The sequence below is a fragment of the Pogonomyrmex barbatus genome, unplaced genomic scaffold (assembly GCF_055798465.1).
Source record: "Pogonomyrmex barbatus isolate J1 unplaced genomic scaffold, ASM5579846v1 scaffold5, whole genome shotgun sequence".
Taxonomy (NCBI): domain Eukaryota; kingdom Metazoa; phylum Arthropoda; class Insecta; order Hymenoptera; family Formicidae; genus Pogonomyrmex; species Pogonomyrmex barbatus.
In genome coordinates this window covers 5518328-5538837 of record NW_028297149.1, presented here as the reverse complement: position 1 = coordinate 5538837, position 20510 = coordinate 5518328, and the positions used below count along the sequence as shown (strand labels likewise).

The 20510-nt window shown below is 40.2% G+C and overlaps 1 protein-coding gene and 1 long non-coding RNA gene across 6 annotated transcripts in view; one reads left to right on the top strand and one right to left on the bottom strand.

Moving 5' to 3' along the window:
• LOC148935403 (uncharacterized) overlaps positions 1–20510 on the top strand; it is a 162810-nt gene that overhangs the window by 13453 nt on the left and 128847 nt on the right. The gene's annotated exons all lie outside the window — the stretch shown is intronic.
• On the bottom strand, positions 649–20403 carry LOC148935404 (uncharacterized). Its single transcript, XR_016140363.1, has 2 exons — positions 18760–20403; positions 649–1442 (listed from the first exon to the last, which is right to left on the bottom strand). It is a non-coding gene; the product is annotated as an uncharacterized LOC148935404 (long non-coding RNA).

The following is a 20510-nucleotide window of genomic DNA, read 5'->3' as shown; positions in this document are numbered from 1 at the left end:
CATTTTATTATTTATTAATTTTATTAATTTAAAGGTCTGTATTAATTACAAACTGGTTCTTTTTATATACATTTCAATAATATATTTCATCATATATTTTAATTTGTTATACTAGAGTTTAACTGTAGGGAGTACGGGTTTTTTTATATTTTAATAATTCCTTATGCTTTAATAACAGATATTGAATTTTATTAAATCATATCATTTATCTGTTAGCAAATCAGCACGTATTATACTTTTAATAGCATTTCGTGACCGTACGATAATCATGATCGTTACGCTACTTTGTAAAACGCTTTTGCTTCGCATGGCATGCATATCATAGAAGATCTAAACGGTCGATACAATAATCTCGCACAAACGTGTAATTAGTGGCTGCGGTAAAAATTTTGACACGTTCCGCTATAACGATGTTATGCCTCCGATTAAATCATGCACCGAAATATCAATATTACAATGATTTAAAAATGAATAAGTAATCAGCCAAAGCTCTCAGATATTCGTAACCGAAATAACATTTCGATACGTTGGAATTTAACAAGAGAGGTAACATTTTCTGTAAGATATTAAAATAAAAATGGAAACATCATCGTTATAGAAATCCAATAAAATTCCATTCGAGCAAATCTAAAATTTTGCTTTAGATTACTATATTAATATTGTTATCGGTAAAAAAAATCTTCATCTATGTTAATAATAAGGTGATCGAAACTGTAATATGAATACCAATAATCCCCTATATATTTTTCTCTTTCTGTGTCTTCGTTGGTATAATCTCTGGGGCATTTCGTCATCTTTATGAAAGAACCTCTAGATGGCATATCGTTCTTTGCGTTCGGGATTCAGGTAAACAATTTATTCGGAAAGACCAAGAAAGCTGCGGTCGCTATCGAGGGAACCCTATCCGCCGGTGTATCGTGGTATTAATTTGTGGCATCTTCTAGGTACCTAGATCCCTTTACCCCCCTCTCCTCCCCCCCCTCTCTCTCTCTCTCTCTCTCTTTCTTTCTCTCTCTCTCTGTCTCTCTGGCTCAGACTCTGTACTCACAAGCTTAGCCGAGGTAGATGGTAGTCAAAGGTACGTCACTTAAAACTTACGTCACGGTAAAGTCCGCAACTTACATTTGAAGGCAAGGCTAGAGCGGACCGGCAGAAGGCCAAAGGCTTGCGGTATCCTCGAGGGCTGCTTCGCGGATGCAGCAAGGAACGAGGGAGAGAGGAGAGAGAGAGAGAGAGAGAGGGAGGGGGAAGGAGGGAGGTTACGATCGTCCCTCTTTAATTTGAGACACAGTGTGCACTCGTCGTCTTTGAAGCAGTCTCGCCCACTGTCGTGTAAGTAATCAGTTGAGCCCCGTCCGGCACTGTTGCTATGGCGTTCCGACACTTGTACTCGCATCGCCTCGAGACTGGTCTTCCCTCGTCTTGGTTTTCCCCTTTTAAAGCTAAAAGAGAAACGAGATCCGTAAGAAAACCTCGACCAGTCATCTTTGCGATTGCGGGATGTACTTTGCAGTATGCACGCCAGCGACGCCGTTTCTCGACGCGAGTTCAGTCAATTTTTAAAATTGGTCTGTAACTTAAATTAAATATTCCAATTGAAACTCATCTTAATTGTATTAATGGTATTCATTGCGAGGATATGTACGCGTAGCATGCGATAACCCTTCATAAGATAGCGACGAGAAATAGTGCAAGAGTTGCAATTTCTTTCGGACGAAATGCAATACTGATATTAACTCGAGCTTTTACACTGAGCTGTTTTTGCGAAAAGAGCGTTGGTCTCCGAGGACCAAGACGTTCATCGATCTTCCGTGAATCACGGATCAACTTAGTCGCGGTATTCCCCCTAGTCTGACGCAAGTCTGACCTTTACCACTGACGCGTCTCCGGAAAATCCCAGCGGGCTGCGGAGCGAGAGGGCACGGGGGAGGAAGGAGGGTTCTATCGGTTTCTCGGAACAAGGAAGCAAGGAAAAGGACACGCCAAGGTCTCTTGGCCGTCGTTCCGCTTTAATTTGCGACATCGTGTGTCACACTCGTGTCTTTGAAGTAGTTTTGCCCTTCGCCGTCATCGGTGGTCGCGGGGAAACAGGCGGACGGCGATGCCGCGTCCGCGACGGAGGTGCCGTAGGACAGTTTTAAAAACATGTGGCCAAAACGGATTATCCAAATTCAATCTATTATAATTATGCAATCCAAGACTAGACAGATAGCTAACGATTAAATTCACGCGATAAGATGCGGAAAATCTATAACTTTGTATTTTAATTTTTGAATATCTCTCTCTCTCTCTCTTTCTCTCCACAGAGATAAAGCGCGGCGCTGTACAAACACTGTAGGCTACTTGTCCGACATAAATCTAGTCTGCTCTACCTGGATGAACTCTAACTCGCTTGAATGTAACGTATATACATATCTTACACATGTCGTGCATATATCTTCGCGCGCGTCTCGCGTCAAGAAACTCGCGCGAAACTCAATTTTGCGAGAAAGCGTGGAAAAAAATATCGGCGATTGACAAATATTGTGGCAATTTCTACTGCATTGCAATCCTTTAAAATTACGTACACTCGCGCTGCAATATTATTTATTGAGAGAAATTTACGGTCACGGCTATGGAGTCGAATACAAAAGAGACGCCGGGGAGAACTCGCGCTTCGCGACCTCCCGGCCGACGTCGAGCGGGATGACGTGGAATATATCGGAATTAGAGGTAATTGAAGCGAAGCGATCAGAGACGAGCGCGCTTATGACGAGAATAATTGAACTGCAAGGATTAATGATGAATTCACGTAGACCAGGTCGGCTTACGCGCTCGCGGATCGATAGGTCGCGTGCGGGAAAGGAGGGGGAGGGCGGGTGGGGGAGGCCGGGTTGGTAATCAGGCACGATCACCGAGGAAATAGAACATACAAATACGTGTATCACAATATCGAGAGATTACGTTGGCTTCTACTTGGCGAAATACGAAGAGTTTTAGCTGGCGCTCGCGTGCGGCGCTTTAATATCGAATTTCCCCTTCGCGGGAATGGCTGTCAATCATCTCATTGAACGTTACCGTCCAATATATATCGTTGCAAGTTTACCGAGTTTATAAAAGAAAGGCGTGCAATAAAATAATGGGATTCCGTGGATAACGGTGGACGGACGGTCGAAAATTCGGGGAGATTCGAGCGATCTCGAGCATCTCGCTTGAGGGTTACGGTTTACCGATCCCCTGGAAAGTTGCAGCAACTTGGAACCAACAGAGAGAGTCGTCGCATCAGATCGCTCTGTCATGTCTCAGACGGACACGATTGATTTATGATGTCATAAAAGTATTCGATCGGGCAGGATACCGTCTTGACGTCGATGTTACTCGACAGAACCAAGGATGACTCTCGAGTGCGGCCGAACTCAATTCACTCGGGATTCAAATTAATGCTCTCGCCTCTTTTTCGTCTCGCCTTTCCTTTCTTTCCTTCTCTTTCCCCTCTCTCTCTCTCTCTCTCTCTCTCTCTCTCTCTCTGTCTCTTTCTCTTTTTCTTCTTTCACGTCTCGCTTTACCCGCGTTTCTTCTTTCGATGAATTTCATTACAGAGCGTGTTTTAGCCGGAATGTATCCGTGCACATGTCGCTGCATTTATGCATGTCCGCGTATAATTCTTGGTCGTTTTCCCGACGCATCCACGTGCATTCTTGCAACTTACAACGCGCCCCCTTTGCGGCGGCCGGAGGTTACGGACCGCGCTCGCTCGAGGGAAGAATATTTAGAGAAATGGTAAAGAGAGGTAGAGAGAGGAAAAAATCAATGTTGCGCGAAACGGGCGAGATGTATATATACGGGGATGTATGTTCCGATTGGAACCGCCGATCTAATAGTGGAAATTGAAATTTATTTTAAATGTCGCTCAGTAGGCGGTTTATGACGCTCGTGTTACAACGGGATTCAATATTATCGGTCTTGTTCAGACATATGCAATCAGAACGTTGCCCTCTATATGACCAATATTAACTTTTTATCTACTATTTTATTATTATCTTATTGTTATTCCTCTTTTGTATTTCTTTCATCTCGTATTCTTTCATAATTATGTCGCATTTTTTTGGAAGCTATACTATTTGATTTCACGTCTTTCTTTTTATTATCTTTCTATTTCTATTTTCTAATAAATTATTTTTTGGTCATAATTGTTCTTAGAGTTTTTGCATCTAATGTCCACTTGTTATCCGATCTTTGAATAAACGGGAATATTCATTCAGAAGCTGAAATATTCATTTTCTTTTATTTAGATACGACAATCTATTTTAAGAAAAAACACTTTTTATGAGCAGTCATAATTCTGTTATCGTAACGGATTAACGAATCCCTCCTTTAGGGTTGCTCTCATTTCTAATTGTAACCGAATACTCACGTCGGCGGAGATATACGTGAAACGGAATTGCATTACGATATTTTCGTCAAAATTATCGTTCAGTAGCTTTTTCCCGAAGGCCAGGTTACTCGGGGTTGGTAATTGCAACACAATACTCGATGCGATAGCACGCCGAAGGCGCGCGTAACGAAGTACGAAGTACGGCGATAGGACGACGAGCGTATCGAGAGTTCGTTATAATAATCGTTATGTTAATCGAGCGTTTTATGGTGTAGGCGAGGGTCGAAAGTAAAGTTTCATATCCATTAACTGGCAAATTTGCTTAAGGCCTTCTGGCCCGAAATGATCCTACGATATTTGTATGACCGTATGACCGCGCGGTGTTAAGCTTTAGCGGAGATACAAAAAAATTTTACGGAGAACCGTAAACAGAATTATGCTAGGGAGATGTACCGGAATAACAGTTAGTTTTAAGAGTGAAATTTGTAAGATTACATTAAAATATAAGAAATAAATATATAACATAATTATATAATATTAAATATAGATTTTCCCAAAAAGTTTGAAATTTAAATCTCTAATTTTGTCAAATTAATTTTAAATTTTTATTTAAAATTAATGCGTGCCACGGATCATATTGCATATCGCAGGAACGATAAGTTTTGATTTTTTTTCTTCCCGCGTCTCGGGAAAAGCTGTCTGAAAATATATGCGAGCATTATCGAACAATAGGAGTGGCGCGAAAGTTATCGGTAGCTATTATTTCGTCCGTTTTCTCTCTTTCTGTCTCTCTCCCTCTCTCTCTCTCTCTCTTTCTCTTTCTCTCTCTCTCTCTCTCTCTCTCTCTCTGACTTTCCCAATTTACTGCCGCCCACTCGCAGTTTCGGTGCTAAACTATTTATTAACGCCGGCTAACTTACTCGCCGCAGAACTTTGATCTGCGTTAAACGAATTACTGCGTGAACACCATAAACTGGAGTATTCAGCACTCAGCTCCGCGCCGCTCGATGTGGGTCAACGTGCTCCTCTTGGATACTGCGATTAAATTGTTCAAACGGAGGACGGAAACGCGGACGAGCTAAAAATGTCTCTATCGCGAGATTTTACGGCAGAATATTCCGTGACGTTTATGTGAAAAACGCATCCGTTTCGGAACGATAATCAGAATCGGTATTGAATTTTCAGCAGATGAAAGCTATTAAACTTAACAAACAAGCAGAATGTGTATTACGCACATTCGTATTAAATTTACTTCTGAAAAAAATATACTATTGACGGCTATATCAAAGCTTTATGCGAAATTGTAAAAGGAAAAAAAAAAAAAAAAATAAGAATAAAGAAGAGGTCTTGTCGATAGAATATAAAAATTATGCTAAGAGCTCCGAATGCGCTATTTTATGCTCGCGATAAAAAAAAATTACGTCGCGTTCGGGACGATCGAAAGTTTCGCCTTAGCCATTCTGTGCCGTGGAATATATACGCGAAGGAATTTCGAATTTCGCAATTTGAAAAATTCGCTCTGGTTTAACCCGCCCGTACGGCGGAGTCGATTAAAATGAAACGACCGAGGTTTCGTTTAAAGACGGCCGTGCGCCGTGGAAAAGCTCTACGAATACGGGGACATTTATTATGGCGGTTAAAGGTGATTTTCCAAGCGGTGGTGCGGTCATTCCACGATACCACCACTCGCGTTCACGCGGAAAACGTAGGATCGTAAAGGGAGCGAAACGAGAAGTTGCGACGTGGCCGTAGGGGAGAGGGGAAGAAGGAGGTTTGATCTACGTATGAGGAGGCGGGGGGGAGAGGGTGCGCGCGCCCGCACCTGAAGCTTTACGACTTCGTTCACTTTACATTAAAAGCATTCTCGCGGTTAATGGACGACTTCTCGTTAACGAACTCTAACTGTGAATTATCGGCAACTGTGAAATTCCGGGGACGACACAGAGTTCGAGCCGAGCGTCCAACCGACCGTCTTTCGCCTTTCGATCTTCTTTTCGCGCGAGCACGCGCGCCGCGCGCGTTCCGGCGCGCTCATAAATTATCATCGTCGATTAAAACTTTATTGCCGGCGTAGCCCCGCTCGCACGCCCCCCCCCCCTCCTTCTCCCCCCTCGAGGGTAGACTGTAAACGTCGGACGCACGGAGATAGAAAATTTCCAAGTTCGCCGTTCGTTCGTTTTGAAAGTTCCTTGCGTTGCGTTCTCCGAACGCTATCGTCGCGCCGAGGATCCACTAAATCTCGAAGATGGCAATCTTCGCTTGCTTTCCCTCCTCCGTTATGCCGATTCTGAAGAGAGATTGTTATCGATCCGAAGAGAGAGAGAGAGAGAGAGAGAGAGAGAGAGAGAGAGAGAGAGAGAGAGAGAGAGAGGAGCACGCGAAAGAGTTCGCGTACAGTTCGTATACAGAGCTGGGAAAGAAGCTTGTAGTTCGCCAGAAGTTCGGCCGAATAACATTCCTCCCTCCCCTTCCCTCCCCTTCCCTCCCCGCGGTATTGAATTAACGTGCGATTCTTTCGCCCTTTCGCGAAAGTGTCGTGGCTACGGAAATAGGCGGTTGAAAGTTGGATACAATGTTCAATGTTGCGTTCAAATATCCGTTCACTGTCGTAAAAGAACAGCTATTCCTTGCGTGATTGCAGTTTTATTGAAAATACGCTTGTACTCGAAGTGTTTCATTATTTGTTAGAGAGAGAGAGAGAGAGTACGTCAGGGAATATTTTTATTGGCCTTTATAGTGACTAATGTTATTCGAGAGAATTTTATAGTTATCTAACAATTAATCGCTTATAAAATGTCATGTTACAAACAATAAATTTATATATAGAAAATATATAACAAATATATATATATATATATATATATACGTGTACAAAATATATATATATATATATATATATATATACACTAACATTTACTTTTATATTATCTCTGTTCTATTATCTTCAAAATGCTCAAGAATTGCGTCAGCATTTTTCAGGAAATACGTAAATCTATTTAATTCGCGCGAAATGCTGCATTTTGAGTCGCAAATGACGGACTTAAAAAGATGCTGTTGAAGCATAAGAAAATTTGTTTGCATGAAAAGAATACGAATAAAAAGACTGCATCTCTTGAAATGTTGAAAATTGCAATATGAATTTTCCACTCTTAAAATTTAAAGATATATTGCATCTACTTTTATAATTTTTACAATGAAAAGTTATAAAAAACTTAGATTATTCTAAATCGCATTTAATAATAATAATAATACAAAAAAGTTTAATGGCGATTTAAAATAAGAGTTAAAAATTATTTAAATAAATAAAAAGAAGTATGCACTAATGGAAATATTAAGAAATAATGATAATCTCAATTTTTTTATATAAGTACTTTAAGTATTCTAGATTCTTTATGTAAAGTTTCAATGTGATACAGATTAAGTATTCTGTAAATTAAAACCTAATTTTATTTATATTGCCACTCATTTTGCTTATATTTTTAATAAAAATTTAATTTTTATTTACAAAGCAATTAATCTCGCAATGAAACTATATAAATCATCATGAATACTTAATACACTATAATAAAACACTATAATATAAAAAAATTCAAATTTTCGTTTTTCATTATTTCTTAATTGCATTTTTAAAGCTTCACACTTCTATTTTATATTAAATAATTATATGTTTTATTTTTCAATTTTATAATTTTAAATAATTTTTTATCCAGTTGACCGCAAAATTTTTCGTGTCACTTTTAAGTGCGATGTAAAATAATCTATCATTTTTTTTTTTTAATTGTAAATAAAAATAGGTGTAATGGTACAATAGCCTTGAGTGATATTGTATTCTCTTTGCAATTGTTACATATCTTATTAAATTTATTAAATTTAATCACGGGCGTACCCGCACATGAGCGTATATCACATACGTCTCGAAGGCTGTTATCTCCGCTCTCGGACGACATCGTTGCACATTGTCACAGATAGAGATAGGCTAATGGTCGGACGGTGTGAATACAGGTATGGGGATCGTAAGACGACTGGCTGCAGGATAATTAATCGCTCACGTATTGCGCTCTGTGTGTGTGTGTGGGTGCGCGTGTGTGGTGTGTGTGTGTGTGTGTGTGTGTGTGTGTGTGTGTGTGTGTGCGTGTGTGTGTGCGTGTGTGCGTGCACGCGGCTGCATGCTTGCATGATGGAACACAGAATAATTATTGTTCCCGCTGTCACGTGACGCGTGTTATTTTCCTCTGAATCCGCGTGCGTAATTAACGACGGATTACAACGACTGGTTAATTATTGCAAAGCTCACTTCTGGACCGGCCGTCCCTACGTCGGAGCGCGTCACTTCGCCGTGATGTCTACTCGATCAATTATATTCTAGTGGCCTGTAATACCGCAGAAATAGGAACGAATCAATACACATGTCTGTGTCAGGCATTTTTGAAAAGGCTGAAGCTTTAATGCTCCTAGTAATCAATTGTCAAACGCGAAAAAAGGGGAATTTGCTGGTCTGGTCGTATTAATGAAACACCGGATCTATAATTGAAATTTCTTTTAAATGAATCAAAGAATTGGATTAATTGGATCTCGTAGGAATCCAATGCGCTCAGCTCAGAAATCTTCATATCCAGACGATTTGATTTTAACTGTCTGTCTGGAATTTTCGTTTCGGAAGTTCGCAGCTTGAGTTCCGCATCTCGCAAAGTGCCTCTTGTTATTCATCCCGCCTGTACGCAAATCCCGACCGCTTACTGTATATTATCACGCATACAATCGTGCGGCTTCAATTGGTTCATCATAAAGCTGGTGGATGCCTCGCAATTGTATACTCAGCCGGCGAAATCCCCTTGTAAGTTGTTAATTTTATGCATAAGAGCGCGCGCGCGCGGATCGAGATGATTCCTACATTACACGCATGTTATAATCTTACTAGCAGCGGTTCTCGAATAATGGATCGCAAATCATATTCTCTTGTTTCATACATGATTCCCTACCTTGGGGTATATTCTTTACAGCTTTTCGAGAACTTATACAAATAAAATCTCTTTTTTGATCTTTTACAATACAGGGATACAGTAGAAATTTTGATGGGAAATCTATCAAAAGTTGTAAAAGGCGAGAAAGTCAAATACTAACTACGGAAAGAAAGATCCAATCAAGACTAACGATAATGACAAAGAAGGAAATATCCAATCTGATGAAATGATGAAAAAAATCGATTTCATCTTATTTCATCATAATTGAAAAGATCGATTAAACAAACAAGATAATATGTAGGTTATATATAGAAAATCGCAAAATTTGCATTATTTTTTTCTCGAATAAATTCCTGAATTTTGACAAATTGAACTTGGAGACCCAAATAATCCTCTTGAATCACTGTGGGAGTTGATTTTAATACGTCACACGTACCTGACCATGTTATACATCGGGACGCGCGCGCGTGTGTGTGTGTGTGTGTGTGTGTGTGTGTGTCCATGAGCATAACGAAACTTTCATAATACATCCCGTTATGGCTTTCTACCATATAAACGCGGCTCATTCAATGCATATTACGGAACGGTGTAATTCTATTGAGCGGCTCCCTCATTGATTTCTACACATTAAATAACACAAAAATCGTCCGCGTAGTTTTCGTTCGATAAACATTATCCTTGCTCGCAACCAAGTCTTGCTTCGAATACCGCGTTATATAGTGCAAAAAAAAAAAAAACGCGTGTAGTCTACCGCTGCAATAATGTATTCTATTTTGCAGCAACGTTTTGCCATTTACAACCAGTTTACTGAAATGCACGTCTCAGATATTTCAAGCGTTTCCTGAAGATATATACGTAAACTCGCGACATTTCTGCCTTTTTCTCCCTTCGATCCGCCACATGCTTCAACGTCCAACAATGCTAACGCGAGCCATTCTAGCTATTTGTACGGATAGACATTTTGTATCCTACGCTATATGTACCATTTTATTATCCATCGGTGCCAAATTTCCTCTTCGCGGAAGCTTGCAAATGTCGATCGGCCAAAATATCCGCGTCCGCAGGGGGATGAAAATGGGGAAGAGAGGTCACGGGGGCGGCGGCCTTTTTCGGGAACGCGTACGACAACAGTAGTAGATGAAATTCCATCGCGCAATTTGCCGGCCGTAACGGTTTACGGTTATTTATAAATCAATCCGGGCGGAAAATGAGAATCGGAAGGAGCACATTTTCCGGGAAAAAAAAAAAAAAAAACTAAATTCCTCGTAATTTTCGCTGATTAGCGCGACGTATTCGGCGCGGCGCCGCGATTCGAGCTCTCATGGCTCTCGTAAACTCGTAACCAGACTGCGTAAGTTACGAGCAACCGCTCGTTCTCGTTGTACACCGCAATTAGTGTGATCTATCGCGTAAATGTAATAACGCGCCGCCGCCGCCGCCGCCGCCGCCGCCGCCGCGTTTTAAGTGTTTCGTTTCAGCGGCCGTAAAAATATGACGACGGCGGTGTATCGAGTTACCCGCGGAATCCCCTCATTTGCTTACCCTTTGCCTATCTCGTTTCCTAACCGGTCGTTTCCTCTCTCTCTCTCTCTCTCTCTCTCTCTCTCTCTCTCTCTATCTCTCTCGAGCGGAAAATACGCGCGGTGCGAATCCGATTTAAACGCACCGATTTGCATACGTGCCGATGTTCCTGCGGAGAGAATTGTGTATGTAGGGTGAATTCCGAAGGGGATGCGATAGCGGGTACGCGCGACCACGAGTACATAATCACTTTTTTGCCGCGCCTGCCGCCTACCTGTGTTCGATGTGCAACGCTGCTCCGGCGTGCTTTGGACAGCGCTTTTAATGCTATTTCTCTGTAACGCGAACCATTATAATGGGAATGAAGTAACGTCAATCCTGTACTCGCGCTCCTCTCTCTCTCTCTCTCTCTCTCTCTCTCTCTCTCTCTCTCTCTCTCTCTCTCTGTCCCTCTCCCCTTCCTCTTTACATCACTGTACCTGTTCGTATTACTCCTTTGGCTGATGAACTTTTTGAAATGACGTCTGATATAATTATTAGAAAAAAAATTAATACTACATTAACATGCCGTGGATGTAACACGCACGGATATAACAGGAGATGAAATAGAAGATATATAGTTAATGATAAAAGCGTGATAATAGAATTCTATATACTGCAGTTACGTGCATATAATAATGTAACTTTAAGAAAATAAAATCTAGACGAGAAGGAAAAAGAACAATTATTCATAATTTCATAACTTAAAATAAAGTAAAAATTAAAATAATTATTAACGATTATGTAATTTTTGACATGACATTTATTAACCTATAGTTACTATATTTATTCATTCATTTGAAAACATGTTGCGATATAAAAATGAAAAATAATACGTTATTATATGCATTTTTAGATACATAATAGTTTTATAGAGAAAGCGAAAATATATTTACTAATTTCTAAAGATATGCGAACTATTCGAATCCAAAAATTTTGAATCTAAGAAGTCCAAATACGTATAATGTAACATTTAAAACGATAATAGAATTCTTTATATCATGTAATCAATATTATTTCTTTTACATAGAAATCTTCTTTATTATCTGTTAAAACTTACCTAATAATAATAATATCATTAATTAAAAGTTACGTTTCAACGATTCGACTCGATTTCATTCGATTCGATTCAATTCGATTCGGGTAAAATTTTATTGATTCGATTTGAATGCAAATAAAAAAATAAAATTTAATTCGATTCGATTCGATATTAAAAAAATCTTGATTCAAATCTCTAATAATTTTTCAGAAAAAATATCGCAAAATTACATTATCTATTGTTGTTGACAAATTACAATAACTCGAATTACAATAGATTATTTATCATCGTTAAAAATCTCTGATTTAGCGACTTTTTATCGATTATTAGCTTAAAAAAAAATTAGTAATTTGTCATCTTATCTCTCTCTGTCCTCTACATAGAGAATTGTAAACATATTTAAAACTTGCGATATTTAAAAAGGAAATGCGGAAATAGCGATTATTACAATTTGACAAGAAAATGACTTCAAAATGACTTTGTTTTTTGATAATTTCCTTTTCTGGGAATCTATCTTCGACTATTTCTTTTGCAGGATTTCATTTCAGACGACGTCGCTGTCGCATGATTAAACAAATACGGTATATTTTTATACCACGTTTCTAATTGTGCGCTACTTCTCAAATTTCTAAGCGATCGACGTAAATTGCGATAAGTAACGTGTATCGTATTAACTCCGTTTCCCCATTCGTCGCATTGTCGTCGCGTCAGCGACATGCACGCGTGATCAGGCTTTTAACAAACTTGATGACAAAGGCTGCTATAATTGGGGAGGACAGTAACGAAGCCTCGCCCATAATGAACTTCTCTTTATCTCGCTGAATAAATTTCAAACCTGATTTCATAAATGTGACACTATATCGCTCTTCGCGCCGTCTAGTCACCGTAATCCAAATTCATATAAACACACGCGTGTATACGCGGAATATTAAATGTAAATTCCAATTAATTTGAAATCGATCTCCGCTCAAGAAAGACGTAAGACGCTAATATAATTTACACCGCCGAGAGGGTTAACTGCAAGTTTTAAATAAAATAAAACATTTTAAAATCGATAACTCCGTAATTTTTATAAACGACATTGCGGAGAGCTCGATACTTTTTTTTTTTTTTTTTTTTTTTTTTTTTTTTTTTTTTTTATACCCCTCTCGTTCGGCTTGCTGCAATAAAATATTCTTTCTTGTCGCAAATTAAAAATTTAATTCGCGATTGTTTCAAAAGGATTTAAAACGATTATGGAGGGACGCGACGAGAGAAGTTTGTTTCGTGTTCGTGTAAAGTTTCCCATGTTTTTACGTGTGCTCTATGTCAACATACACACACACACACACACACACACACACACACACACACACACCATACACACACACACACGCGCGCGCGCGCGCGCGCGGGGAGGCCCAAGGTGGAAGTCCGCGCGCGGTCAAACACTTCTGTAGATGCACTTAACACAGCGATAATATTATGTCTCGTTGGAACAGTTGGCGGTTGAAGAGGCCGGAATGGGGTTGGCGGCCAACCATTTGCGGTAAATCGGTCGCGACGAAGGGACCGCGACGGGGACTCGCTCGTGGCGGACTTGCGGCGTCGGGGTGCTCTTACCAACGTATATCGAGTGTGTACATCATAGTAGACGGTCCTTCGAGAGAGAGAGAGAGAGAGAGAGAGACTCGCAAAAAGATCTTATGTATCTCGACCGAAGAAGAAATTACAGCGGCGAGAAGAAATTACAAGAGAAATTCGAGAGAAACGTCTCACGAAGGAGAAGTCACACTCTCGCGCGTGCCTGAGCTCGAGAAATTTAAAAAAGCGGAAAAGAGAAAAAAAATTCAGATCGTTTATCCGAAATCCGCTCGTGTCGGACGTTTCTTCGATCTCGCCAATCAAAGTGTAAGTCAAAGAGATGCGCGTTTCGCTTCTGTTATTTCTCCCGCATTTAATTTCATCTCCGCGTTGCGCTCCACCATAAGGAAATCGCGCGCGTCTCGTTCGTCTCCTCGTCGCGCGTTGTCGGCGATTTTCAAAAGCTCGCGGTTAGCTCGTCTCGTCTCGCCTTGCCGTAAGTCAGGCCGTAAACCGGAAAGTTCATTTCTTTAATGAGCATGTAAATTCCGCGCGGCGACTCCCCGGATGCGATTTCACGACGACACGTATCCGCCGTATATCCGGCATTCGTACTCGCGGTGATATCAACGGTGAAACGCGTCGGGAATTTCGTTATGGCAATCGTGCACACGGGGAACGTCCGTTCCGCACCGGCAGCGATGGCGGCGGCGGCGGCGGCGACGGCGGCGGCGGCGCCGCGACGTTGGAAGACGCCGACGGTGCCGACGGAGGTGACGACCGGTGCGAAAGAGATTTACTCTCTTTTTTATATCTCGCCCAAGACGCGCATTTCCGACGAACGACGGAGAAAAGCGGGATTAATGAATATTCAGGAGCAACGGAGCGCAGAGTTGGACTCCGCACTGGTTGGCGCGAGAGACGAGAGAGAGAGGGAGAAGAAGGGGGAGGGGAGGAAAAAATAGAATGGTCAGCAAGGGAGGAAGCTGAAGGAAGAGAGATGTATGGGGAAAAGGAGAGATAGAGAAAACGGACGCGAGAAAATGCCCTGACGTTAACGCGATTAATTTGCTGGGAACTTTACATTTTAATATTCATCCCGGGAACGCTCTCTCTGACCTCCTTCTCCTTTTTTTTTTTCCCTCTCCTCCGCCTTCTCTCTCGTTGCCTTCCTTACTTTTTCCTTGTCCTTGTTTTTCCGCTCGCCTTACTTCTTCGCGCGACCCCTCGTCTAATCCCGCCTTTTTTCCCTTGGTCCTCCGCGCGCGTTTCCCGGTCTTTCCCGACTTCTTATTTACCCTGGCGGAATCGTGACGATGCGCCTCGAAAGTTGAGTATAATAACAGTCTCCCGCGAGTCGAGAAGCCAATGAGGCAGAATAAGGGGAGGGTACGTGCTTAAAAATTTATTGCTTTAAGGACCGAGAGTTTATGGTATTAACGTATTTGAGACAGAGATGACTGGTACGTAGATAAGAAAAAATGTATTCCATCTATAATATTAGTTATAATATTTTTTCAATGTAATACTGTAGGCCCCGCACAATGGAGGAAATATTAGTAACAAGAATAAATATTAAATTTATAATAAATAAATAAATTATTTAAACAGTAAGATAATAGATGACATCGTTCGGTAGGATTGAATCTTAGATATTCTGTAATTTTTTATTCTTCTTGATTGAATTTATAAATATATAAATTTAGAACAATTGCAAATTATGTGTTATATTAACAGACTTTCAACGCAGTATTCCTAAATCAAATCTGAAAATTGATTATTTTTCTTATTTCTTCATTATTTCCTAAATAAATTATTTACATAATATTTATTTTTAAATTTATTTTAAAAATAAATATATAAATAATTTATTTTTATATTTTATTTTATAATTTTTAAATTTATTATTAAAATTTCTTATTAAAATAAATTAAAAAATTAGGAATAAAGATTAAACGTAACACACAATAAACATAAGTAAGTATAAGAATATAGCTGTATCTTCTATTTACTTGTGTCCGTTGTGCGTTTAATCTTTATTTTCAATTTTTATTTCCAAAATTCAACTTAAGTTTTAATTATATTATATTTTTAAATTTAATTTTTCCTATTTCTAATATTTTCTCTTTAATGCGTTTTAGACTTAAGGTAAATCAATAAATTTTAAAAGGGGTACTGTGTAAAAAAAGTATTATTTTAATTTTATAAAAATCAGTGCCTATTATATAATAAGACTATGTAAACGAGGACAAAATTCCGTGGATTCACAAATTTACACGAATTTGTTCAAATAACTTTTTTTCTTCACGCGGCTACTACATTAAGAAATAGACTTAACAGTTTGTTTTCCTTACATTCTTCTTGATTACAGAACAAACATTCCTAATTAAACACGTTTCTCGTTTCCTTTCCTTCACGTGTCACGTCTCTCATTTCTCGTCGGGGAGGGGGGGGGGGAGTTAGGTTTTTGATTTGTGTTAACAGCGGTTTCACGCGCATCAGATGAGCCTGCCTGTGGAACTCGATATCGATCGTAGGATACACCGTACGCGTGCATTGCGTCCTATATTTATTTAATTAGTCGACCGATGGGAAGAAAACGAGAGTTGACGCCGCGGGACATTACAGATAGATTGCTTGGTTACCACCCGTGGAGTCTCTAATTAAACTCGGCGCGAACTACAATGTAATAAAAACACAGGTGCGACTATCCGGTAGCGAGCGTATCGATTATTGTCCGACGTTGACGCGGAAAATCTGTTCGCCCTTTCTCTCTTTTAATCTCCGTTATTTTTGCTGCGAACGTGTGTGATGTGTGTGTGTGTGTGTGTGTGTGTGTGATGTGATGTGGTGTGATGTGATGTGATGTGATGTGGTGTGGTGTGGTGTGGTGTGGTGTGGTGTGGTGTGGTGTAGTGTGGTGTGGTGTGGTGTGGTGTGGTGTGGTCTGGTGTGGTGTGGTGTGGTCTGATGTGGTGTATGTGTGTGTGTGTGTGTGTGTGTGTGTGTGTGTGTATGTGTGTGTGTGTGTATGGTGTGGTGTGGTGTGGTGTGATGTGTGTGTCATAGCTTAATTTAGTCAACATGAAAATAAGCCCCGCCATGTCGGCAAGTAAGCGTATTTTTTTTTTTTTTCTAAATACATTTGCATGGAAATCTCCGTGAAAAAGTAAAGTGGTTTAGAGTAATATTACACTTTTGCGCGTACTGAATATTTCGATATCGCGTGAAATATTAAAAGTCGCACGTGGGAATCCAGTTGGAGGAGGCGAGATAACCTACCTAGGCTAAAACATCTGCGTTCGAGAAATAAGGTTTTAAGGTTTATCGGCTGAAAATCGACGGGAGACGATTGAGACGCCACTTCGGAAACTACAACTGGCAATTTCCGTGGCCCTCTGCCGCACGGGAGCACGCGCGCGTCCTGGGGATGTCGCAGGACGACGAGGATCGAAGTACGGAAATATAGGCGAGAAGGGAGAGTTTTGCCGCGGGTAATAAGGACGGAGAAGGATATAGTTGCCGGAGTGAGGGAACGAAGAGGGAGAAACCCCCCCTCCCCCCTCCCCCCAAGTCAGTTGTAGCTTGAGACCTTTGCATCCACGTATAGCCCACTCAGAGGGTTATGCGCAGGAGCCTCGTAATAATATAGATGACTTCGATGCGATTAGGAACGCAAGCTTCGAGGAAATGGTCCTTCAGAGATGCTTACCAGGCGTTCCGCCCTTCTCTTTCTGCCTCCCTTTCTCTTCCACCCTCTTCCCCCTCCCCCCGCCCTCCTCTCCTCTCTCCTCATTGCTTGCAATATTCGAGCTTGCCTAGCAGCAAGCGAGCCTCCCTTCGATCCTCCATCGATTCTCGTCTCCCCCTCCCCCCTCGCCCGTTTGATAGGCGTAGATCGGAACGGCCGCCGTCTCTCGCGCCATCAGAGCTGATCCCCCGAGGCCTTTCCTCGAATATCCGCTGCTTAGCGCACGTTCGGCATACATTTTTAATCGGTTCGACACGCTGCCCGTTCCAACGGACGAGCCGCTTTAACAGTGATTCCGACTCGACTGACTTTCTGACGCGCTTCCGTTTCCCGAACGCGATTGTCCCGTTTTATTTTCTCAATCAAAGTAGTTTTCGTCCGGGCCAGATACGATGACTGTATGACTGTATAATTCACGTGTAGTCGGTAAAAATTTTAATTCTCTCAAATTTTCTCGCCGTTCTTTAAGGCGACGTGTGTCGAATATGGCGCGTTCTTTAATATATTATTATAGTACTGTACGGTGAAAGTTTTGACAATTGATACCGCGTATCTCTTTACGGCCGCCGTAGGAGGGAAACGTAATTAAGCGCCGCGCTTAACTTTCGGAAATTTCTTTGCACGTAAAATTGAAATTTGTCGAGACGGAGACTAAAAAAAAAAAAACCGGTTAACTGTCCGGCAGGCTCTTTAAGCGAAATTAGTCTATGGTTACGAAGTCGAGAGGCGATGATAATGGCACTTGTTGGTGAGCGAAGCTTGCCCGTCCGGGCTTCGTCCTCTAAAATAAAGTTACGGCCATTAACAAAACTAGGTTTCTCACTTTAACTTGTCCTAAAAATCCGCCGCGTTGCGTCAAAATTGAAGTCGGTAAATTGGCGGCAGTTGCTATCCCGCGTATTTTTCACACTTTAGAGAGCAAAGTGCTTTCGCAATTTTTTTCTTTCTTGTTTTTCAGATTTGTTTTATAACACATTTTTAAATAATAAAATAAATATTTGTATGCCGCACCGGCACAAATACGGCACGGTAACATTTTAATTTTATACAATCAAAATAAATTTTAATAAAATTACAATATATGCATCCAATTAACGAGAATCTAACAATGTTTAACTTCTAGTATATTATTAAAAGTAATGTTTACATGTATATATAGATATATATATATATATTGTATTATATATTAAATTATTATTATGTATAAAATTTAATTAAAATATATTATCAATTTTATTTTAATAAATTTCTGTTAGAACCGTATGTATAAAGACCATATGTATTCTCTTGTTATATTCGCGCATTTAAATTAGATAGATTTAAATTAGACAGAGAGTTAAATTAAATTAAATATTATGATTTATTAAATTGCCTGGGAATATTTTATATAGAGTTCTTGTTTGGCCTTTTTAATTTTTAACACCGTGAAACAACGGGGAACAACGTCATCCGTGCGATATCGCATTCCCCGGCTGCGGTGGCATTTTCTCTCATATGTTTAGGACAAAAAACGTACGATATTTTAAGTTACCTGAGATTTTTTCAGAAGACATACAATTTATCGCCGGTCCCCCGAGTTTCCTGCCGCGGCCGTGGATAACCTCCTCCCCCACCTCCCTCGGTCCTCATCCCTCCACGGCGAGGCGGGCGGATAACCCGACTCTGTCCGCGCCACGTTCGCTCTATGGCGGCACTCTCTTTCATACATAGCTGACATTTACCACCTCCCATATCCACCCTCTCTCATATTACGCGTTGAAATAGCCCTCGTCTCCCGAGCGAAGGCGCAGCAGGACGTAATAGCATTCTCGGAGAATTACTTATACCCTCCTGTGACCACCACTCATCGCGGCCAAGTTTCTCTCTTTCCACCGGCTCTTTTCCTGATAAAGTCCCGCCTTGTTAAAAGCAACGTCACTCTCTCTCGCCGACTCCCGTCGGCGGTGAAAATAATCAGAAATAAACGCGCCGCGCATTTAGTACGGTAATCTCTCCTCCTCTTCTTCCTATTCCCGAGGGGGGTGTTTCCTCGACGATTATCTCACAGGAAATGATACTTAACAATCCCTCCACGTGATTTCTCCGTTTTTTTTTCTCTCTCTTTTTTATATCCGGACATATTTAAATTTAAATTACGAGACAAAGAGGGGAGGGGAAGAAATTTTACTTCTGAAAATGTTCTTGTTACATCTTCCGCCGTTACTTCACTTGTCGTTCACGCACCGTAATGGTGCGCGAGGAATTTTAAAGTAAATGTACCGCAAAGTGATAAGTGCGCGGGCACATCGCGGCACGTGAATCGTAATCCTTTTAATAAGGAGGCAATAACGTCGTTACGGCTTTCACGCGAGTGGAGTAAGCCCGGCTACATGCATCACGATCCGCCATCAAGTATACGTCCCGTCCGTATACGGGCATTACGTAATTGCAACGGGACGTTTATATAACGGGGAATATTACCGGGTTACGTAACGGATGGTATAATATATATATATATATATATATATATATATATATATATATATATATATATCCTAATAAGCGCATGCAACGTTGTACGCACAAAGTAAATTTCATCGTTATTATTATTATTGAATCGCCGTTCTGTAATAAAAAGTCCCGGGCAGAAACGTTACGAACGAACGTTTGTATGCGAATGTACGATGCCCGGTGATTATTCGCGATTCACTCGGAATGCAGAAGAAGGGAAGGCCATTTTCCCTTCCGATTTCGTTCCCCCGTCCGCTCCCGGCTTTCCCTCTCCCCTCCCCCTTCCTCCCCCCCACATAAAATTCCGTTATCCTCTAATTACTTACATTCTTTTACATAAATTAAACGATGTTAAAATCTATCAGGCCGCATTTATGAATATTTTATTTTCTTAATGTAATTGCTGTATATATTTACCGTTCTCATTTATCGATCGCGTTTATTAGATGTTGATTAAATGTTAATGAGAGAGTTTTTCATACAATTCTACTTGAGTGTTATTATGAAATTATTGTAATAGATAATGACGATTGATTCGATTCTTTATTGATTTACACACGTTTATTTTTAATTGCTTAATCTAAACACAGATAAATACGTTGATTTTTCTTAAAATGTTTAGCATTTAGAAATTTGAAAATTTATATTATAATTAAATTGAAAATATTTTATATATATATATATATATATATATAAAATATTTTCAATTTAATTATAATATAAATTTATTTATATAATTATGGATATATATATATATATATATATATATATATATATATATCCATAATTATA